General features: G+C 32.8%; 1 long non-coding RNA gene across 1 annotated transcript in view; it reads left to right on the forward strand.

Moving 5' to 3' along the window:
* The first annotated feature begins 1,599 nt into the window (after positions 1 to 1,599).
* The window catches only part of LOC130708711 (uncharacterized), a 32,278-nt gene continuing 8,252 nt past the window's right edge, over positions 1,600 to 25,625 (forward strand). Inside the window, exons 1-2 of the long non-coding RNA XR_009009049.1 lie at positions 1,600 to 1,679; positions 1,788 to 1,837. This is a non-coding gene — a long non-coding RNA (uncharacterized LOC130708711). The remainder of the gene's footprint in view (positions 1,680 to 1,787; positions 1,838 to 25,625) is intronic.

The raw sequence follows: 25,625 nt of genomic DNA on the forward strand, positions 1-25,625 counted from the left end.
TTTTTATATTCTTTCTTTTTTTTCTTTGGCATTAATGATTTTGCTTCCTTGGCAATGCATTTTAAACTAGTTTATTTTTTGGAAAATATATAACTGTTTAGTCTGTGGTAGCATAGCAAGGGTGGGGAAAGAGGAGGTGAGTAGTTTTCATGTTGGCTAAGTCTGCCATATTGTCTTAACAGTTGTTTTTATGCAGCATACTCTTTTGATTTGTTCATCAAATATATATAGATCTTTTACTTTGTTCTTGATAGTATTTAGGTCCTGGAAATACAGCAGTGAATATAACAGACACAAATCCTTGACCTCACAGAATTCACATTTAATGTAGAATCTGAAAATAAACAAAAAACAAAAACAAGCAGATACATGAAAGAAGAGATTAGTTCCACACCAGTAAGCAAGGCTATGAATTTACTTTTGGTTTCCAGCAGCATATGACTGGCTTCAACTAAATGAATTTCCAATGTTTCTGGTCCACACAAAGTTCTATACCATATACCAAAGTCTTTGTTGCTGACACCATTTGTCATTAGGAACGTCTTTACTCAGAAGCCACAGCTATATTGCCTTTCAGATGGGAATGTGGGGCTTTCTGACCCACTGTCATGATAATATATCTTCCTCCTCTTACACAGAGGAGACTGAAAAACAACCAAAGCACTATTCTGACAGCTTGATTCAATTCTACCTCTTGCTTGTTCAGTCTCATTATGAGGTAGGAAAGTGGGTACTTATCCTACCCACTTTCCACACTACGCGAGTAAAAGTATTCACTACTGGATCCTAGAGAGTCTTCTCATATTCCCCTCATCTGCCCTGTGGGTTTCTTTGTATTTTCTCATCCATAAAGCCCTCTGTCAGCATCCTATTCTCATCACCACAACTGTTAAGGTCAGAGATTTTACTCTACTTAAAAGCTAATGTTAACCTGTTATTGTTTTATGGATGCTTGCAGAAGACACAAGACTTGGGCAAATGGCTTTTTATTACTCTTTGCACAATAAGCAGCATGAACATCAGCATTTTCCCATGAGTTCTACTTGTCTCCCAAGCCAGCGAGACAATATAGAGGGGCCCTAATGCATGCTATGCTTCCAGTGGTTTGTGTCATAGCTGATGAACCTTGAACTTGTAGAATACAAGAAAAACTTACTACCTTGAGTGAATTCTAACTAATAAGGGAATCGATCTTCTCTGAAAACCTGACTCAGAATAAGGATACTCCAGGATACTCAAAGAAGGGAGAGTTAGATATAGGATCAAAGAGAGTTAGCTTGATCTCTAATTTGTAAAACATTGCTTCCCACTATCTTTGTCCTTTATAAACTAAGCATAGAAAACATAGCAATGAGGCATTTTTTCCTTTAGACAAGGAGTAGCAGAAATAAAAGGCGAAATAATAAATATTTTAGGCTTTGTGAGCCATACACACAGTCCGCAACTACTTAACTTTGCCATGGTAGCATGAAAGCAATAACAGACAAAAACAGGTGTTTGGTCAGATTTTGCCTGTGTTTCACAGTGTGCTGAACCTTGCCCTAGACTCAAAGTTTGAGGGTTACTATCAAAATATTGGAATGATTTGCTCTATGAAACCTAAGACTGAAAGTGATACCACTGGTGATCTAGAGGAAAGGAATCTGCACAGAAGCATGCAGGAATCCCACAGTTTAAAGGTCAGAGCCTTCAGCCCCCACAGTTTAAAGAAGTCAAGTTCTTTGATCAACAGTCCCCATACACATACAGAACTCTAAACTTTTTATGATATCATTTTATTTTTATAGGAAAATAGAGAAAGATCACCAGAAATTTGAGGAAACCTACAACATAAAAGGTAAGGAATGTGGTTTTAAAAAAAGAAAGAACAAAAACATCAGGGAAAGAGATATTTCGGCAACAGAAGGCAATTTAAAATAAATTACCTGACATCTTAAAGAAAATATTGCAACCACCAAAAACCCCCCAAATTTTATAAAAATTAACTTGAAATAAAATAAATAAATTTAGATATTACTAATTGTTGCTTAGTAATTGTTGCTTAGTAACATTAAAAAATCAAAGACTGATATAAAATCCAAAAGTAATCTCACAGAATAGACAAAAAAGCCCAGAAACTATTTTAAAAAATTAAAAGATAGAGCACCTATCTCACAAAGAGAATAGAGAAAATAGAGCAAAGAAAAATTTTAAATGGACAATATGCAAGTTTCTTATAGCCAGAGGAAACACATATTCACATAGAGAGGGCTCTCTGAATAACATGTAAATGTAAAAAATTATTTTCACCTTTGAATCCTATTCTCAAACAAATTATCAAGTATGACAACAGAATAAGGTTTCTAGGATGCAAAATCTTACAGTCTAAATGACCTTTACTAGGCTTACAGGGAAGTAAACCTGATATTGGAAACAGGATTGAACCTAGGAGACAGATGACATCTAGTTCCAGAGGTTCAACAAAGCAGCAAGCTAAGATAGTTATAACTGTATGTTAGAGAAGAATTAAGGGACTGTGATCTTTAAGAAGTATGATGATTTAATAGACTAGTTAAAATTATATAGACTTTGAAAAATTTTTATAATAGAGTAAAAATAATTGATGGGGTCTTAAAAGAAAAATCCTTTTAAGTGTTACTTAGAATTTATTTTTTAAGGGGTTAGGAACACTATACCCACAGATAATTAAATGCAACACAAACTCATTGTAAAGTAATATATTTGGCAATAATTAAATAAAAGCTACATACTGGTTTTCAATGTTTAGTTTCATATTATACACAAATTATGGAAGACTTAACTATTCCAATACAAAGCTGATACCACAGGTAACCTCATCCTATTTCATTTTAGCATGAGAAAAAATACCATGCAAATTCCATAACAACTCTAGAATATGACTACTGCTTGCATTACATATGTGTACTATATGTCTGTTAAGGCTTCCTTGATAGATTAACATAATGTCTCTTCAACATATTCTGCTATGTGGCAAAATGCTTCTGGCATTCATAATCGAAGATCCAACTATGTACGTATTTCCTTTGATTAAAAACAAGCAAAATCTACCTGTCAAAGCATTCCAGCAGTATACTGATTGAAGTCTAAAATACTTGTAAATCTCTTCAAATATTTTTATAGTTATCCTATTAAGAAAACATAGCTTTTCAGTTCCAGGAAAGTATGTAGTTGTATTCAAACTACAGTCTAGAATAATTCCTCAGTACATTTATCTCATTACCTTAGTTTTTCAGTCCACATTTTGTTATCTATTTACCAATAATTGATTTGTTATAAACAGAAGAGTAACTGCAACAGTGGTTTTTCTTGGCAATTCTTCATCCAAGCATATCAAGATCAGCATACATGTTTTTCATTAGCTCACAGCACACATGGTTGACAGTTTGGGTATCTGTACAGCACTTCTTCCTAAATTTCATTATTTGATCTGCTTTGACATAGGAAAGGTTGTTCTACTAGTGTGCTGACAAACTGACAAGCCCTGCTTCTGCTGTTACTACTTTCTAATCAACATCATAGTTAATATTCATCTGGTGTTCCTCAACTGTGTACCACAGGAGGGCATACATTCATTACAGTTAATTGAGAAATCAGTATGATGATTTGGACAAATATTAGAAGTGATGCTGCTTACGGTGGCAATTTATGATTTGATCCACATTAAGAGTAATCTGAGTCATTTTTCACTTATGCAATATGTGTGCATGGCAAAAAGTATTTGGTTATTTGTCATAGTATATCCCACTGTCTACTATTTTTCTGTTGTATTTAATTTTGTTCTCCTATTTTATCACTTTAAATGCATTATTATTGCAATTTTATACTGAAACACCAAAACAACGAAACTAATTAAAGAAAATCCAGGTAAAAATGTCTAGGTAATAGGAATGAAAATTGAATAGCCCCATAAGGTGTTTCACCTATTCTACCTATGCAAATAAACACAATGAGGCAGTGAAAGTTTCCACATTTAGACCTCAGAAAGACAACATCTATCTGAGAAGACATTGTCCTAGTCACTAGGAGTTAGTACAAATATAAATGTGAAAAATGCATTATTTTCATGTTTGGGTTGCTTGAAATCCAACCATGCCTCCATAATTGGCTATTTACTTTACTACTGATTCTTGGCACTTGTTGGGTTCTCCCAGTCTCAGTTTTTCTTTAAAACCAGAGAATTCTAGCCACAGTTTGATACATCAATAGTCTTTATATTAAATGTTTAACAATGTAATGAATGAATGGTATAACTATTTACAACAGACATTTTGTCTTGTCAGAGGTAATGAAATCATGTGAGCAGCAGTTTTTGGACTGTCCACCAAGGGTAATGTCAGTCTGCCATAACTGCTTAAAATTCAACATAAAAAGTTAAAGTGAGATAAATGAAGCTAATGGTTAAGTAGGGATTAGGCTTATTTTAATACGTTTTCAACATATTTTTATCATATATAATTAACACACCCATCACTTTCACTTCAAGTTCAGGAGAAACAGATATTTTCTTAGTAAGGATCAACTTTTTTAAACATAATTATTCCAAATGTAACCCTTTAGGAAAGCAAAATATTCTCAACCCAATTTCACAATAGCTATAAACATTATAAAAACATTTTACTTTATATAGTTGTAGAAAGGACCAACATGTCATTCTCAAGTCTGCTTGAGATTTTATTTCCCATGGGGTTTTCTCACATCTTTGTGTGAGCACACAGTCTCTGTTGGCCAAGAACATGTGGGTAGCTTGGGCCCACTATAGTCTATGTTGTGTATATACACAATTTTTGGTCAACTCAGGATATGGGAATAACATCAATTTTGGCTAAGATATGGCTATCTCACACCTAGAACTCCCTTTTGAATTTCCCAACAAATCCACGTGTCCACTGCTTTCGCCAAACAAAACCACAACCTCAGGCTAGTGGAGCCTACAGTTCTCCTGTTTGCTTGTCACTAAGATCACACTTTAACTGACAGTGCTCTACATCAATTGAGCCTCTCCTAGCAGCAAAAGCAAAGCAGCTGAAATGGTTTCACAGCCTGACCCACTCTTGTCCAACAATTAGGCTGACAGAGACAGGTGAGGGTGGGAGCCGCTGTGCTTATTGGACTTTCCAAAGATAACCTTGATTTCATTAGAGACTTGATGGCCAGCAAAACGGTTCAGAATCATGGAAAATATAGCTTCCATTTGAAGTCAGATGTCAATATAAACATATTTCTATTATATTCAAAGGCATAATGATATAAAAATTATAAAAGAATGAGAATATCCTTCATGAAGCTGACAGAAACTAATAGGTGATTCATTTACTATATGACTTTAGCACAAGACTCTTCCAAGCTACAATCTTTTCATCTGTGAAATAGGCTCAGTATAAGAACATGGATAAAATAGACAGCTGTGATGTTGATGAAAGGCAGTATTTATTTAAAGCATTCCATCATGTCAAACTACAAACTATAATGTCTCCTCAGAGAGCTATTTCCCCTAACTTTTAATCAATTGTTTTCACTCTTAGGTTTCTAAGTTGTCCATCATGACAATAAAATTTCAATAAAGACCTGATCAATAGTAATTATAGTAGATTACTCTGTAAGTCCTATAAACTATAGACTTATATTACCATTCTATGTTGCTATTTAAATAAACATATGACATCATAGACAAAAAAGTCAAAGATAAAGACTTTCCATTGCATCCTGTTTCATTTTGTCCATTTTCCCATATTTATTCGATTTAAAACAATATTCTCTGACTATGTACAGAATAAATTCTCATAATAGAAAATTTAGAAACTCCATAAAAGAAAAAAATTGAAAATAACAAGCATCCAAAACCATACATCCACAATAGAAATTATGGACATTATTTTCCTTTTAAAAGCTTGAGCTTTAAACTGTATTATATTTAAAAGTATTGTAATTTATTCTGATATTTTGTTATCTGGTAAAATTATTTTTTTCCATTTGCGTAAAATCTATTTTCTATTCTTATTTTTTAAAAATTACTATTAGGATTCTCCATCAGTTGTTTGTCAAATACCACATTTTTTGTTTGTTTCGAATAAAGCTTCATCAAAAAGTTTGCTTAACTAGTATATAAAGGAACCAGCAGGATAGTAAACCCCCTTCAAAGGGAATTAGATAAATGGAAGTATTTACAGGCATACCTCATTTTACTGTGCTTTGCTTTACTGCACTTTGAAAATACTGCATTTTTTACATATTGAAGGTTTGCAGCAACCCTGCTTAGAGCAAATTTATTGGAACCATTTTTTCCAACAGCATTTGCTCACTTTTAACGTCTGTATCACATATTGGTAATTCTAACAATATTTCAAACTTTTTTATTATTATTACATTTGTACAGTAACCTGTGATCAGTGATCTTTGATGTTACTACTATGACTTACCAAAGGCTCAGATGATGGTTAGCATTTTTTAGCAATAAAGTATTTTTTAATTAAGGTATGTACTTGTTTTAGACATAGCTATTACATACTTAATAGGCTATAGTGTAACCATAACTTTTATATACACTGGAAAACAAAAAAAATTGTCTGACTCACTTTATTGTGAATTTGCTTTATTGTGGTGGTCTGCAATTGAGCCCGAAACATCTCCAAGGTATGCCTATATAAAGGTTGAGGAAGAGAATATTCAAGTAAGATTTCTAATTTACATTCAAAATAAAACCATAGGTTTGAGGTTGTAATTTTCTAAACTGGACAAAACCCAGAAACTCCTAACATCTCTACTAAACAAAATTAATTTTCTTTGCTTTCACACAAAAACTATTTGTAAATATCAGTTTTCTACAGGATAATATCTATCCTTATAGCATCATAAAATGCACTAATCAGTAGCAAAGAGTAAGTCAAAGATACTCACACATGTACAGAATCAGATAATCCCAGATGAGCCTGCTAGACACACCCAATAGACCCCAAAGGAACACCCCGTAATTCTTCTTGTCTATCACCAATTCTTGGGCAACTTTTCCCTAACAGTAATTCTTGTGATCATAAATAATCTGCAAAGGTTATTCTTGATCACACAAAGACAGGCTGCTTTCATTATGGTTAGCCTGTTCTAGTTTTTGTTTTTAATAAGTGCAACAAGAGGTTTTAATACATATATATGCCTCCTCATCTTCATTCCATTAACTTCACTTTGGAGCTTTTATAAATATATTGTGAATGTCCACGGATCTTCCCTTTATTATTGCTGTTATTATTGTTTGCTTTACTTTTTTGGAGATTGAAAAGTAACTAAGAAATTTATCTCCAGCAGATTTCACCTGCTGTACTTATAAATGAGGCTGAATTCCTCTCTTTGATGTCTCACAAAACGTGTAAGATTCCTGGCCTGGCAGAAAGTGACCTTCCTGACTACTTGAAACATTTGAGCCTTCTAAACCATTAGACAGACATCACATAGGTTTGCTGGGCAGGCTTGGTGGGAATTGGCTTTTCATATGAAATATAATGCATGTTTCTTAATGGTAGGTTTGCCAGACTTAACAAGTAACATTTATTCTCAAATTTCTTATAAAGTAGACATAAAATGAAACAAAATTTATTTTAAAAGATAGAAATATCATAGATATGTCCTTTGAGTAGCATGTAATTAAATTAGAAATAAACATCAATAAAGCATCTAAAAAGGCAATGAGTATCTGCAAATTAAACAATCTAATTCTAAACCACCAATTGTTAGGGAAGAAGTTGCAAAGGATATTAGAAAATTGTAGAAATTCAATGACAATGAAAGTACAACTTACTAAAAATTTTGGGACATATCTTAAGCTGCACTTAGAAGAAAATTTATAGCTTTAGTGTACATTAAGAAAGTTTTGAAATAAAAAAAAAATAGGCTTCCACTGAGGGAAGCTAGAAGAATGGTAAAAATTTAACCCAAAGATACAAATATATGCTGTCTACAAAATAAACAAACAAATAAACAAAAACCCTCACTTTATATTTAAGGACACACACAAGCTGAAAGTGAAAAGGTAGAAAAATATATTCTATGCAATGGCAGCCAAAAGAGAGCTGAAGCAGCTATACTTATATGAAATATGAGACAAAATACATTTTAAGCCAAAAATCATCACAAGAGAAAAAAGAACAGTATATAATGATAAAGAAATCAATTTAACAGTAATATATAATATTTATAAATATATGTGCATCCAACAATAGAACACTTAAATATATAAAGCAAACATTGACAGAACTGAAGAAAAAAACAGACAGTAGTACATTAATAATAGGGGATTTCAATATCCCATTTTCAATAATGGACAGATCAACCCGACAGAAAATCAGCAAACAGGGAACTTGAACAACACTACAGACCACATGAATCTAACAGACATATACAGAACATTCTACCCAACAGGAGCAGAATATATGTTCTTCTCAGTTGCGCATTGAACCTTATCCAGGATAGCTCACATGTTAAGATACAAAACAAGCCTTAACAAACAAGAAGACTGAAGTCATACCAATTATCTTTTCTGACTACTATGGAATGAAACTAGAGACCAACAACAGAAGGAAAACTAGAAAATTCATAAATATTTGGAGATTAAATAGTACAGTTTGAATGACTAATAGGTCAAAGAAGAAATTAAAAGACAAATTAGAGAATATCTTCAGATGAATGAAAATACAACACACCAAAACTTATGAGATGCAGCAAAAGCAGTACTAAGAGGGAAGTGTATGGCAATAAACACTTACATTAAAAAAGAAAAAAACTCTAATAAACAATCTAACTTTACACCACAAGGAGCTACAAAAAGAAAAGCTAAGTCAAGTATTATCAGAGGAAAGGAAACAATAAAAATTAGAGCAGAACTAAACAAAATAAATAGAAAAATCACTAAAACTAGGAGTTTTTTTCTTTTAAACCTATTCTGTTGGTTTTTTTTTTAATTAACTTATTTTATTTATTTATTTTTGGCTGTGTTGGGTCTTCATTGTTGCACGCGGACTTTCTCTAGTTGCCATGAGTGGGGACTACTCTTCATTGTGGTGCATGGGCTTCTCATTGTGGTGGCTTCTCTTGTTGTGGAGCATGGGCTCTAGGCACGTGGGCTTCAGTAGTTGCAGCACGCAGGCTCAGTAGTTGTGGCTCGCAGGCTGTAGAGCTCAGGCTCAGTAGTTGTGGCACATGGGCTTAGTTGCTCCATGGCCTGTGAGATCTTCCAAGACCAGGGCTCAAACCCATGTCCCCTGCATTGGCAGGCAGATTCTTAACCACTGCACCACCAGGGAAGCCCAGGAGTTGGTTTTTTGAAGAAAATAAACAAAATTGACAAACCTTTAGCTAATTAACAAAGGAAAAAAAGAGACAAGACACAAACAAATAAAATCAGAAATGAAAAAGGAGACAGTATAGCTGATGCCACAGAAGTAAAAGGAATCATAAGATATTGCTATGAACAATTATTTGCCAAGAAACTGGATAAACTAGAAAAAATGCATAAATGTCTAGAAAACTACAACTTACCAAGACTGAATCATGAAGAAAGAGAAAGTCTGAACAGATTTATAACTAACAAGAAGATTGAAACAATAATCAAAAACCTCCCAACAAAGAAAAGCCCAGGACCAGATGTCTTCACTAATGAGTTACAGCAAACATTTAAAAAAGAAATAATGCCGATCCTTATCAAACTTTTCCAAAAAACTGAAAAGGAGGCAACAACTGCAAACTCATTTTATGAGGTCAGTGTTACCCTCATCTGATATCCAAACAAGATAAGAAAACTAAAAATCAATATTACAGATAAATATACAGGCAAAGTTCCTCAACAATATATTACAAACAAATTCAATAAGACATTAAAAGGATCATACACCATGATCAAATGAACTTTATCTGTGGGACGAAAGGAAGGTTCAGCATACCTAAATCACTCAGTGTGGTACACCACATTAACAGAACAAGGTTAAAATCAAAATATTATCATAATAAATGCAAAAAAATCATTTGACAAAACTCAACATGTTTTCATTCCAAAACACTAGAAATAAAAATAAATTAACATAACCTTAACATAATAAAGATCATATATGAAAATGCCACAGCTAACATCATACTCAGCAGTGAAAAACTAAAAGCTTTTCTTCTAAGATAAGGCAAAAGGCAAGGGTTCCTACTCTTGCACTTCTATTCAACATAGTACTGCAAGTCCTAGCTAGAGCAATTAGGCAAGAAATAGAAATAAAGAGCATCCAAATCAGAAAGAAAGAAGTAAAATTACCTGTTTGTAGATGACCTCATCTTATACTTAGAAAACCCTAAAGGTTACACACACACACACACACACACACACAGACACACACACACAGACATACACAAACTGTTAGACTAATCAATGAATTCAGTAAAGTGGCAGGACAAAAAAATCAACATACACAAATTATTTGCATTTCTATACACCAACTATGTACTGTGTGAAAAGAAAATTAAGGGGAAAATTCCCTTACAATAGCATCAAAAAGAATAGAATACTTAGTATTAAACTTAACTAAGGAGGTGAAAGATTTATAAACTGAAAAATAAAAAATTGATGAAAGAAATAAAAGAAGACACAAATGGAAAGACATCCCATGTTCATGGATTAGAAGACATTACTACTGGGCTTCCCTGTGGCGCAGTAGTTAAGAATCCGCCTGCCAATGCAGGGACACAGGTACGAGCCCTGGTCCAGGAATATCCCACATGCCGTGGAGCAACTAAGCCCATGCGCCACAACTACTGAGCCTGTGCTCTAAAGCCCACGTGCCACAACTACTGAGCCCGTGTGCCACAACTACTGAAGCCTGCACGCCTAGAGCCCGTGCTCTGCAACAAGAGAAGCCACCACAATGAGCCACCAGCACATTGCAACAAAAAGTAGCCCCTGCTCGACACAACTAAAGAAAGCCCACATGCAGCAATGAAGACCTAATGCAGCCAAAATAAATTTTAAAAAAAGAAGAAAACATTACTACTGAAGTGTCCATACTACTCAAAGTGATCTAGATTCAATGCAATTTCTATCAAAAACCAAATGGTATTTTTTTACAGAAATAGAAAAAATTCTAAAATTCTTGTGAAAACACACAATAACCCAAATAGCCAAAATAATCTTTAGAAGGAACAAAGTTGAAGACCTCACACTTCCTGACCAAACATACTACAAAGCAATAGTAAATAAAACATTATAGTTGTGGCATAAAGGCAGACACATAGAGCAATGGAATAGAATAGAGAAACCAGAAATAAATCCTTACCCATAAGGTCAAATGATCTTCTACAAGGGTGCCAAGAATGCACAATGGGGAAGACAGTCTTTTCAACAAATGTTGTTGGGAAAACTGGATAGCCATATGCAAAAGAATGAATTTGGACCCATGTTTTACACCACAGAGAAAAATCAGCTGAAAATAGATTAAAGACTTAAACATAAGACCTGAAGCTGTAAACTCCTAGAAGAAAACATAGAGGAAAAGCTTCATGACATCAGACTTAGATAATTTCATTGAGATGACACCAAAAACACAGCCAACAAAAGTGAAAACAGACAAATGGGACTAGATCAAACTAAAAAGTTCTGCACAGAAAAGGAAATAATAAACAGAGTGAAAAGGGAACCTATGAAATGGCAGAAAATATTTGCCACTTATCTGACAAGGGGTTAATATCCAAAATACATAAGGAACTCCTATAACTCAACAGCAAAATAATTAATAACCCAGCTAAAAAATAGACTAAAACATGAATAGGAATGTCTTATTCTAAGAAGATATTCCAATAGGTATTTTCAAAGATGTTAAATGTCACTAATCAGTAGGGATATGCAAATCAAAACCTCAATGAGATACCACCTCAAACCTGTTAGGAAAGCCATTATCAAAATAATAAAAACAGAAAGAAAAACAAACAACAACATCAACAACAAAAATAACAAGTGTTTGAGAGAATGTGGAGAAATTGGGACCCTTTCACTCTGTTAGTAGCAATGTAAAATGATGCAGCCACTGTGGAAGACAGTATGGAGGTTCACCAAAAATTAAAAATAGAAGTACCACATGATTGAGCAATCTCACTTCTGAGTATTTATTCAGGAAGAACTGAAATTAGCACCTTGAAGAAATACCAGTACTTCAGTGTTCATTACAACACTATTCACAATAGTCAAGAGGTGGAAACAACCTTACTGTCCATGAACACACAAACAGATAAAGAAAATGAGATATATACATACGCTGGAATACTATTCCATGCTAAAAAAGAAGGAAATCCTGCAATACGCAATAACATGGATGAACCTGGAAGACATCAGGCTAAATAGAATAAGTCTGTCACAGAACAAATACTGCATGGTTCTACTTATATGAGGTATCTACAATAGTCAAACTCATAGAATTAGAGTAAAACAGTGGATATCAGGAATTGGGTATGTGGAAGGAGAAACTGCTAATCAGCAGACATAAAGTTTCAATCATGCAAGATCAATAAATTCTAGACATCTGCTCTACAAATTGTGTCTATAATTAACAATGCTATGTTATATACTTAGAACATTTGCTAAGAGGATAGATCTCATTTTAAGTGTTCTTACTACAGTGAAGTTTTTTTTTTTTTAATCTGTAGGTAGATTGATCCTAAAGAGAGGGAGAGAGAACACAAATGACCCAAATTAGAAATGAAAAAGGGGTCACTACTATACATTATATGGATAAGAAAAGGAAAAGAAATGCTATATTAGTACAGACTGTACAGATATTATAAAGAAAAAGGTGTGTGTGTATAAACTTTATTGTAACGTATTTGACAACTTAGATAAAATGGCAAATGACTTGAAAGACAAATGTTATCAAATATGCCACAAGAAGAAATAGATCTTAATAGCCTATTATCTAATAGAGAAATTAGATTTGTAAATGAAAATCTCCCACAAAGTAAACTCCAAGACTTGAGGAATTCACCTGTGAATATTTTATAACACCTAATGAAAAACAAATACCAAATCAATAAAAATTATTTTATAAAATAGAATAAGAAAGAACAATTCTCAAATTATTTATAAGGACAGTCTCACTCTGTCCAAATCTAATCAAAGACATTACTAGAAAAGAAAATTATGGACCAAGTATTCCCCATGAACAGTGATGCAAAAATCACTAACCAAATATTAGCAAGTGAATAGAAAAATATATAAAACATAGCATACATCATGAACAAAAAGTTAATACAAGAATGCAAGGATATTTGGTGCTCAGCTATAAATCAATGTATTATAATTAACCATATTACCAAAATAAAGGAAAAATAATTTGAGCATTGCCATTGAAAAAGAAAATGTATTTGGCAAAATTATACACCATTCATGGTAAAAACTTATAGTAAACTAGGAACAGAAGGGAATTTTCTCAATTTGAAAAAGATCACCTACAAAAATCTACATCTGATAGCATAAGTAACAGTGAAATATTGAAAATGCTTTCCCTGCTCTACATGCAAGTACTTCTATTCCTAGGTGAGCAGTCCATCTTCTGGTTAAAAACCTATTTGCAATTTTTCAGGCCTGTCTATAGACAATTACAAAGGCTTTACCAGGGCTCAGGGAAAAGCTGCCCTCCACACACCAGACTAAGTGCACAGTCGGCGCACTGCAGTATCTGAAGAGAGTTATAGTCAAGGTCTCAGGCATCTCTGGCCAGTTATGCTCTTCACATATTTGCATTCCTTGCCTTGGCAGCTTCATTCTTAAGTCTCTTTATCTGAGGCCTTGTCTTCTTTCAGGTACCTCTGCCAAGACCTCCTTATCAAGAAGAAGAGAGAGAAAACTTGGACACTTTTCCCCACTCTGACTCAGTACTTCACTCCTAGTCCTATCTCTCAGCCTCCCATTTATCCCAGGATCCATAAATCTGCCAGAGCTTTTTGTAATTGCTAAGTATTTTTTGAGATATTATGGGACAAAATAAACATCTTGTTCCTCATGATACTTCCACCCACTACTTTTCTCATCTATTGATGATTTTTTTTTTTTCTGAAGCCATTACTATTCCAATATATGCCGCAGTGGTTTTTCTATTTCCTTCATTCTTTATGCATTTGTTTCTCTTTTTCATGTATTAAGTGTAATTCTAGTTTTAGGGAAAGTTTGTCTATCTTCCCCATTTATTTATTCGATTATTTACACTATTTAGATCACTACATAGATATTTATATAATTCTATGGGTTAGGTTATAATCCATTATTTATCATTATTTATTTTATTTATTTATTATATAGTGCCAATTGTTCCAGATTTGGCCATTGGGAGCCACTTCAGGATGGTATATGTATACATTTCAAATGTCTACATCATAATCCTGATATCCTGATATTAAAAGTCCAAGAGAAAAAAAAAAAAAAAGTCCAAGAGTTGTTATTTTCTAAGTCCATTTGTTACAAAAATTTGAATTTTTATCTTAAAATTTTAAAGTTTTAAATTTACCTTAAACTTTTCAAATAAAGCTCCATAAACATTCTTTTACAAAAAGACTGCATCTTGTAAAAATAGGTACTCTTTATTGTAAACTGATAGTCTTTATTTTATTTTATTTTTTGGCCACGGTGTGCTGCTTGTGGGATCTTAGCTCCCCGACCAGGGATTGAACCCCGGGCCCTCAGCAGTGAGAGCGCAGAGTCCTAACCACTGGACCGCCAGGGAATTCCCCTGATGTTCTTTTTAATCTACTTTATGTGACAGCCCGAGAGCAGTTATCATGCTAACACCTGGACACAATCATTTCTAAATAATAGAGATTTAACGTACAATTGCATTTTAAGTTCATAAGAAGAATAAATTTATCAATAGCAAACAAATGTTAAAATTTATAAGCTTTTCAAAGATTCTCTAGATCCTCATTGAAATTGCATATCAGTAATTTGTTTCAACAAGATTATTTCATTTCTCTTCTCATTATGTTTGTGCCTTAGTGAGTTTTAATATTACTTATGCACAATTTTAATGTCTTTTAAGTTTTATTAAAGAAGTTTAATCAAGTGCAATAAAAATCCCAGATTGAAGATCTTTTTTATTTTCTTTCTTTATTAAAAGTAAAGTGCTGCCAAGAGTCTGGATGAGAACTATGGGATTCTATATCCAACAGGAAATCTATTTTTTAATAAAAAGAGACTCTTGATAAACTCTATGCTTGAAGCAAATTTCAAAAGCATTTGCTATAGCCACAGAGCCTTTTAATTCCTTAACACTCACACATAAATCTTAATAACTTCCTTCTTGACTATAGGTTTTAGCCACTTCTCTGAAAAGGAAATGGTTTAATATATACATTGTAAAGTTAGCAAAAATATATTTGAATATGTTATGTAGAATTTAAAACTTTCTAGTTAATAAAATACTAATCTCATCAAATATTTGAATACTTCTAATTGTTAAAATGTCAATTCTTCCTGTTTCCTATGTAGCCAAAGGCAGTTTCATAAAAAATTCTATGGAGAGCAAAAGGAAATGTTTGGATAAAATGAATAATTCTGAAAAACACCTTCTGTGTTTAATTGTTAATAATGCTGAAATAATTATGTACCCTCTAAATGTAAATATAGAGCTGTTGATAATTTAACCAAGGCAAGCATCAGTTTTAAATCCCCATAAGAATTAAAAAATGCTTTGTCACAAGGAACTCTACCTAATGCACTGTGGTAACCTAAATGGGAGGGAAATCCAAAAGGGAGGGAATATATGTATATGTATGGCTGATTCATTTTGCTGTGCAGTAGAAGCTAACACAACATAGTAAAGCAACTATACCCCAATAAAAATTAATTTAAAAAATGCTTTGTGATTAAAATCTTCTCATAAGGTACATATTTGGCTTCTTAATTTTAAAGAAAGGACAAAGATTACAATAATGCTGGACATGGTTATCATGCAAAAAGATATTTTGTATTTATTATTCTAGTCAAATTAATATACTGTGAAGGAAATATTTCCTGTTTCTACACTTTGCTCTTTTGATAAATGGTCTGGTCAATGATATGCTATAAATATACTTCTATAAAAATTGGTTTTATATAGTTTATTTGTATATCATGTGTACTAAACATGGAAAGAGTAGCTATTATTGATATTTTAAGTCCTTATAAATAAAATTGAATTTTAGAAACTTTTAATTTTGATTCCATCATACTATAACATTTTACTGTGATTAACTAAAGAATGTTTGCATTTGTTGATATGCAAATAATAATTTTCTACTTATTTGAAACTAAAAAAAGACTTGTTTTCCAGTTAAAGCAGATGTAAAAATGGTATTCATACGCATTGCCCTCTCCAAAAATTAAGAACACTACATAGAAAAAATAAAATCAGAAAAATTAATTCCACATTCCAAGGAACAAAGGTGTTGTCCTATATTAGCTATCTCTTACTACATAAACGATTAGTCCAAAGTTTAGTAGCTTAAAATAACAAGCACTTATTACCTCATAGGTTCTGTGGTCAAGGATCGAGACACAGGATAGCTGGGTCCATTTCTTCAAGATCTCTCACAAGACTGCACATAATGTGGGCCACGGACATAGTTGTCTCAAGGTTGCATGATCTCTTTCCAAACTAATTCAGAGATAGTTGGCAGAATTCAGTTTCTCACAGGCTTTTAAACGGAGGCCTCAATTCTTCAAGAGCCATTTTCTGGAGGCCTCCCCTAATTCCTTGCCTCTTTTTTTTAAACTTTTTATTTTACATTGGAGTATAGTTGATTAATAATGTGATAGTTTCAGGTGTACAGCAAAATGATTCAGTTATATATATACATGTATCTATTCTTCAAATTCTTCTCCCATTTAGGTTGTTACATAATATTGAGCAGAGTTCCCTGTTCTATACAGTAGGTCCGTGTTGTTTATCCATTTTAAACATAGCAGTGTGTACATGTCAATCCCAAACTCCCTAACTATCCCTTCCCCCACCTCCCCCCACCCCGCCCCCCCGCTAACCATAAGTTCATTCTCTAACTCCGTCTCTTTCTCTTTTGTAAGTAAGTTCATTTGTATCATTTCTTTTAGACTCCACTTATAAATGATATTTCTCTTTCTGTCTGACTTACTTCACTCAGTATGACAATCTCTAGGTCCGTCCATGTTGCTGCAAATGGCATTACTTCATTCTTTTTAATAGCTAGTAATAATCCATTGTATATATGTGCCACATCTTCTTTATCCATTCCTCTGCCAATGGACATTTAGGTTGCTTCCATGTCTTGGCTATTGTAAGCAGTGCTGCAATGAACATTGGGGTGCATGTATCCTTTCGGACCATGTTTTTCTCCAGATATATGCCCAGGAGTGGGATTGCAGGATCATATGGTAGCTCTATTTTTAATTTTTAAAGAAACCTCCATACTGTTCTCCATAGTGGCTGTACCAATTTACATTCCCACCAACAATGTAGGAGGGTTCCTTTCTCTCCACACCCTCTCCAGCATTTATTGTTTGTGGATTTTTTGATGATAGCCATTTTGACTGCTATGAGGTGATATCTCATTGTAGTTTTGATTGCATTTCTCTAATAATTAGCGATGTTGAACATATTTTCCTGTGCCTCTTGGCCATCTGTGTGTCTTCTTTGGAGAAATGTCTATTTAGGCTTGCCTCCTTATAGATTATTTTACATGACACCTAGCTTCATCAGAGTGACCAAATGAAAAGGTAAGAGAGTGCCAGCAAGAGAGAGAGAGAGTGTGCTAACAAGAAATAGTGCTAGCAACATAAAAAGTATGTTGATAGAGTAATCATAGAGGTAAATTCTACCACCTTTGTCATGTTCTATTTTTTAGAAGCAAGTCTACACTCAGTGCACACTCAGGAAGAGAGGATTACACAGGAGCTGGAAAACCCGGATGTGAGAACCACTGGGAGCTATGTCAAATGCTGTCTAGCACAAGCCCTGTTCCCAATCACAAACTGTGACATACAGAAGTCAAATGCTTTACTCCTGTATCAAAACAAAGGAAGATGCTGAGGTCTACATCCCTTGAGTGTGTGTATGTGTGCATATCTGTGTGTGCGCACGTGTGTGTGTGTGTACAACACATATACATAGGTACATACATACATATTTATTTATAGCAATGATGAGCCAGTTATCTCACTAAGTTGAGAAAACAAAGATGGGAGTTTTGAGAAGCTAAGGCAGCTAGATCTTGCAGGACAGACTACTGGAGAAAAGGAAGCTATGCAGAGGAAGCATGCAATAAATCTTCACATGGATCACTTTGGGTCCTTAGCAGAATACAAATATGCATATGTAGAACGAAATTTCACAATATTGAGAAATGACTTTGGAGAAGTAAGGTGAGTAATCCTGAGTTCACACAGGGCTGGGAGACACTGAAGCTCCAACTAACCAGATTTAAGGGTCCTTTTGAAAACCCAGAGCATTCAACAGAGATTCCAGAAGATTCATACCTTAATATAGAATTAAGCTAGCCCTAGAATAAAGAAAAGTTTTTGTTTCCCCAGAAAAACAAAAGGCTTAAAAACAGCCTCAGAAGGATTAAGTCTGTCAATCATTAGTTAATTAACTCCCAAAACAAAGTCAACAATCTTTAAAGAAATACTTATAATATGGCACTTGAAAATATAAAATATACAACAATAAAACTGACCATCTTATTAAAAATAATTGTACATTCAAATAAACAGAGAAATATATCACTAGGAGAAATGAAAAAATAAAATGAATCCCCAATTTGAAAAGAATTAGAAAAGACTTAGAAATGGACTTCAATACATTTATTTTAAATATGTCCATATATTTAAAGTATATTATTAATTTAGTGTGAAAAGAAATTAAATAAAAATAAATAAATAATACTTCTAGATATGAAAAATGAAATAGATAAAATAGGGGAAATAACTTATTTTAGTTAACAGTGGATTAGAAACTGTAATTCACTGAATTTAAGACATAGCAAACAAAAGCACAAGGGGAAGAATATCCAGAACCAATTGACCTGTGCTATTAGCAAGCAATCTAACATACATGTAACTGGTATCTCAGAAAAGTGATAAGGGAAGGAGACAGAGAAAAATATTTAAAGAAATAATGACCAGCATTTTTTTTTCAAATGTGTGAAGCACAATAAAACCACAGATCCAAGAAGTACAATCAGTATCTACTGCATAAATACAAAGAAACTCACACAAGGCATATATTAATCAAATTACTAAAACACAGTGATAAAGTGACAATCGAGTCTGTGTGTAAATACATTTTTTTAAATTGTGATAAAAAACACCTGAGACTACCCTCTTAAAAATTTCTAAGTGAACGGTTCAATATTGTTAACTATAAGCACAAAATGTTGTACAGCAGATCTCTAGAACTTTTTCATCTTGCACGACAAAACATTATACCCATTGAACAGCAACTCCTATTATACCCAGTGAACAACTCCCATCTTCCCCACCTCCACCCCTGGCAACCACCATTCTACTTTCTGCTTCCATGAATTTAGCTAATTTAGATATCTCTTATAAGTGAAATCATGCAGTATTTGTCCTTCTTGTGACCGGCTAATGTAATTTAGCATAACATCTTCCATGTCATCCATGTTGCTGCATATTGCAGGATTTCTCTCTTTTTAAAGGCCTAATAATACTCTGCTGTATGTATGCACATACCACATACTCTTTACCCATTCATCTGTCAGTGGACATTTAGGTTGTTTCCACCTCTTGGCTAGTATGAATAATGCTGCAATTAACCTGGGAGAGCAAATATCTTTTGAAGATCCTGATTTCAGTTCTTTTGGATATATACTCAGAAGTGAGATTGCTGAATCACACGGTAGTTCTATCTTAATTTTGGGAAAAATTTCCATATATTCCCACAAATCACATATTAGGGTTCTAATTTCCCCACATCCTCTCCAAAACTTATTTTGTTTTCCTTTTTGTTTTTGATATTGGCTATCCTAACAGGTGTGAGATGATATCACATGTGGCTTTAATTTTCATTTTCTTGATGATTAGTAATCTTGAGCACCTTTTCATAAACCTATTAGCCATTTGTGTGTCTTATTTGGAAAAGTGTCTTTTCAAGTCCTTTGCCCATTTTAATGGGTTATTTGCTTTTTTGCTATAGAGTTGGAGTGTCTTGTATATTTTGAACATTAACATCGTATTAGATATGTGGTTTGCAAATATTTTCTTTTATCAGATATGTGGTTTGCAAATATTTCTCCCATTCTGAGGTTGCCTTTTCACTCTTTTGCTTGTTTCCTTTGCTGGGCAGAAGATTTTTTTGGTGTGATGTAACCCCACCTGTCCATTTTTGCTTCTGTTGACTGTGCTTTTGATTTCATTGACAAGACCAATGACATGAAGTTTTGCGCCTATGATTTCTCCAAGGAATTTTATCTTTTCAGATCTTATGTTTAAGTCTTTGATTCATTTTGAGAATTTTTTGTATGATGTAAGATAAGGATCCAAATTCCATTCTTTCATATGTGTATATCCAGTTTTCCCAACACCATTTGTTAAAGAGACCATGCATTTCCCATTGTGTATTCTTGGCAATTTTGTTGAAGATTAGTTGACTGTGTATGCATGGATTTTTTTCTGGGCTCTCTATTCTGTTCCATTGGTCTATAGGCCTATCTTTATGCTAGTACTATACTGTCTTGATTATTGTAGCTTTGTAATAAGTTTTGAAATCAAGAAGTGTGAGACTTCAAAAAACTTTGTTCTTCTTTCTCAAGACTGTTTTGACTCTTGAGGTCATTCTTGGTTACATATGAATTTTAGAACTGTCTTTTACATGTCTGTAAAAATCCCCCTGGGATTTTGACAGGGATTGCATTGAATCTATAGATCACTTTGGAAATTTTAACATTGTTAAATCTTCTAGTCCATGAACATGGGATGTTTCAATTTATTTGTGTTTCAGCAGTATTTAGAAGTTTTCAGTGTGTAAATCTTTCACTTCCTTGGTTAAGTTTATTCCTAAGTATTTCATTGTTTTGATGCTAGTGTGAATAAAATTTTTTTTCTTTCTGTTCTTAGAGGAAAAGCTTTTAGTCTTTAATTACTGAGTGTGATAATAGCTGTGGGTTGTTTCATATATATTCTTTATTATGTTGAGAAAACTTACTTCTAATCCAGTGAGTATTTTTATAATAAAAGGGTACTGAATCTAGTTAGATGCTTTTTCTGCATCTACTGAGATGTACTGTGATTTTTAACCTAGTACTCTTAATATGGTGTATCACATTGATTGATCTGCATATGTTGAACCATCCTTTCATCCCATGGATAAAACCCACTAGATCATGATATATGATCCTTTTAATGTGCTGTTGAATTTGTTTCTTAGTATTTCATTGAGGATTTTTGCATCTGCATTAATCAGGAATATTGTTTTTTAGTTTTCTTCTGATGTCTTTTTCTGGTTTTGGTACCATGATAATGCTGGCTTCATAAAATGAAATTGGAAGTGTTTCCCCCTCCTCAATTTTCTGAAAGAGTCTGAGAAGGATTGGCATTATATCTTTAAATGTTAAGTAGAATTTATCAGTGAAACCATACGGTCTTGGGCTTCTCATTTATTAGGGGGTTTCTGACTACTAATTCAGTATAAAAGTGATACCTAAAAATAGTCTAAGAAAAAGTCACATTGCATAGAGAAAAATACCACATACGTCTCACTAATACAATCATAACCAAGACGATGATAGAATGAAATTGTTAAAGAATTAAAAGAAGAAAAAATGTCACTCTACAATTCTATGTCCACAGAAAATACTCTGCTAAAATTAAGGCAAATTAAAGACGTTTTCAACAACAAAAAGCTGATAGACTTTACTTCTAGCAGACAAGCACTACAAGAAATGTAGTAAAACAAAAAAAAATGTCAGATGAAAACACGGATCTACACAAAAGAAAGGAGAGTGATGTAAATCATAAATATGTTGGCCAATATATATTTTTTATTTTATTGGAGTATAGTTGCTTTACAATGTTGTGTTAGTTTCTGTTGTACAACGAAGTGCATCAGCTATATGTATACATATATCCCCTCCCTCTTGGACCTCCCTCCCACCCCCACCTCCATCCCACCTATCTAGGTCATCACAGAGCAGTGAGCTGAGCTCCCTGTGCTATACAGCAGGTTCCCACTAGTTATCAGTTTTACACATGGTAGTGTGTATATGTCAATCCTAATCTCCCAGTTCATCCCACCCCCCCTTCCCCCCATGTCCACACGTCTGTTTTCCACGTCTGCATCCCTAAATATATTTTTTAAATTCTCCTTATTTAACAGGCTCAGAATATGTTTCAGTACATTTTAAAGAATTGGAATCATACAAAGTATCTCAGATGACTGTGAAATTAAACTAGAATTTAAAACCAGAAAAATATATTAAAAATATTCAAATGTTTGCAGAATAAACAATACATCACTAAATATCATATGTCAAAGAATAAATCTGAAGTAAAAATAGAAAAATATTTGAAATAAGCAGTGCTTAGAAGAAAATTACAGCTCTAAAATTTAAATAGAAAAAATATCTCAAATCAATATGTAGGATTCTACTTAAGAAAACTAGAATAAAGAACAGCAAATAAAACCCAAAGAAAGTAGAAGGAAGGTAAAATAAAGATGAGTCAAAATTAATGAAAAAAAAAGTTAAATGGAAATATTCATAAAAACAAAAGATGGTTCTTTTACTAGATCAACATAATTTACAAAATTCCAGCTAGGCTAATTAATAAAAAAGTATAAAAACACACATTTAAAAGATCAGGATTAAAAAGAAGCAATACTAGAAATAATTCAGATTTTAACAATATACTATGGGAACATATGAACAATAATATGCCAATAAATGTGATGATCTCATCAAAGATTTTGAATTCATAATTAATATCTTCCTATAAAACAATCCCAAGCCAGGATGCCTCCACTGACTAATTTTCTCAAATATTTAAAAATGAAAGTAATGTTAATCCTGCAACAATGTTTCAGAATGTTGAATAACAGCAATGCTTCCTAATTCATTTTATAAGACCAACCTAATTTTTATTTAAGCACATACATACATACACTACAATACCACAAACCAGTATTTCTCTTTAACACATATATGGAAATGTTTAAGTACATACAAAAGAATTGAATCTACTAATATATAAAAATGATTATAAATGATGACCCAATGGAGTTTATCCAAGGAATCTGAGTTTGATTTAATACTTTTAAAAAATCCATTTAATTCACTATATCAACAGAATAAAGAAAATAAACAACATAATCATCAAATATGTACAGGGAAAAGCATTTGACAAGCTCTAGATTCATTCATGATAAAATATCTTAGCAAATTAGGGGAAAAATGATTTTGCTTAAACTAGAAAAGGTATTCATGAAAAATGTATAGCTATTAACAACATATTTAATTGAGAACGAATGAATGCTTTCCTCCTAAGATCAGAAGACAGGAATATGTGATCTCACCACTTCTATTTAACTTTGGGCTAGAGTTCTTAGCCAGAAAAGTAAGAGAAGAAAAAAAAATGTAAAAGGCATACATATTTGTAAAAAAAAACAAAATCCGCTTATCTGCATATAACATAAAACATAAAAATTTTTACTTAAAAATCTACAAACAAGTTACAAGTACTAAAAAAGTCAATTTTGCAACGTTTCAGGATGCAACATGAACATACAAAATACATTTGTTTCTATATAGATATACAATATTAGAAATGAAATTCAAGAATGTAAACACAATTACAAAGAGAATGATAAAGTTTAATATTTCCAACACTATGTATTGAAAACTACAAAGCTCTGCTAAAAATTAAAGAAGGCTTAAATGAATGGAAAGATATACCTTGTTTATGGTTTCAAAGAGTCAATATTGTAAAGATGATAGCTACTGTCAAATTGATCTGTACATTTAAAGCAATCTCAATACACACCCCAGCAAATTTTGTATAGACATTGGTAAGCTGACTTTCAAATTCATATGGAAATTAAAGAACCTATAATAAACTAATGAAGTTTGAAGAGGGCAAACACAGTTTGAGGGCTTTAACTACCTGGTTTCTACCCTTCCTCTAAAACTGCAGTAATCAAGACAGAGCAATATTTGAATAAGGATAGAAATATAGATAAATGGATCATAATAAATTATTGAAATATATCGCCATATATATGGCTATTTTAATTTTAACTGGGAAAGGACATTAATATGAATATATGGCTCTGGAACTACTGTTTCTGTGGGAAAAATATAAAATTGATGCTTTACATCACAACAAAAAATAATCAGAAATAGATCATAAATCTAAAAATAAAATTTCTAGAAGAAAAAGAAGAAAGTAGGAAAATATATTCACAATCTGGATTGGGCTAAAATTCTTACATAGGAACTCAAAATGGGATGCATTTAAAATAATTGATAAGTGAACTATATAAAAACTAAAAATTACTATTATTTGTAATACTTCATTAAGTAAATGAAAAGGCAATACACAGCTTGGAAAATATTCACTATATATATATATAAAACAAGGGAATTTTATACAAAATAAACACTTGGAACTCTATAATCCCAATAATAACTGAACAAAAAATTTGAACAGATACTTCTCAAATAGATGATAAACAAATGTTTTATAAGGGCATAAAAATATGTCAAAAATATTTTTAATCAGGGAGATGCATATTAAAACTACATACCCATTAGAATAGTTATTAGGGAAAAGACTAAATATCAAGTGCTGTCAAGGATGCTGAACACCTGGAACTTCAATTCATTGCTTTTGGGAATGTAAAGGACTAAAACCATTTGGAAATCAATTTGGCAGTTTCTTATAAAGTTAAACACATGTATACTTAGGATAAGATCTAGCAATTCCACTCCTTGATATCTTCCCAAAATAAATAAAAAACCTATTCCCCACAAACACTTAGATGGGATACAAATGGTCATAGTAACTTAGTTCACTATAGCCTAAAACTGTAAACTACCCAAATACCATCATAAGATAAATGTATGAACAAATTGTTGTATATACTATAATGGAATGCTATTCAACAATAAAAAGAAAAATGTACTGATGTAATAATGAGTGGATATCAGTAACACTATGCTGTGCCAAAGAAGTCTGTCAGAAACATGTGCATCCTCTGTGACTCCATTTATATAAAATTCTAGAAAATGCAAAACTAATCTATAGGGACAGATGAGTGGTTGCCATTGATTCATGATGGAGTGTGAATAGTGAATAAGGATATGAGCATTTAATTAGTTAATGAAGCAGTATGCTCATTAGGAAATAACTACCTGAGGAGAATGGTAAAATACTAAAAACCATACTCTCTGGAGTCTGACCAAATTGAGTTTCAACAGCACATCTACCTGCCATGTACTAAATCCATAGTCTTGAATAATCCCGTAAACTTTCTTTGAATCAGTATATTTTTCTGTCAGTGGATTTAATAGTATTTCCTTCTTCAAAAGCAAGCTATTAGGATTGCAAAGAAGAAAGTTGGAAAAGGCATCAGTCTAGT

Source organism: Balaenoptera acutorostrata, chromosome 8, assembly GCF_949987535.1.
Source record: "Balaenoptera acutorostrata chromosome 8, mBalAcu1.1, whole genome shotgun sequence".
Classification (NCBI taxonomy): Eukaryota; Metazoa; Chordata; class Mammalia; order Artiodactyla; family Balaenopteridae; genus Balaenoptera; species Balaenoptera acutorostrata.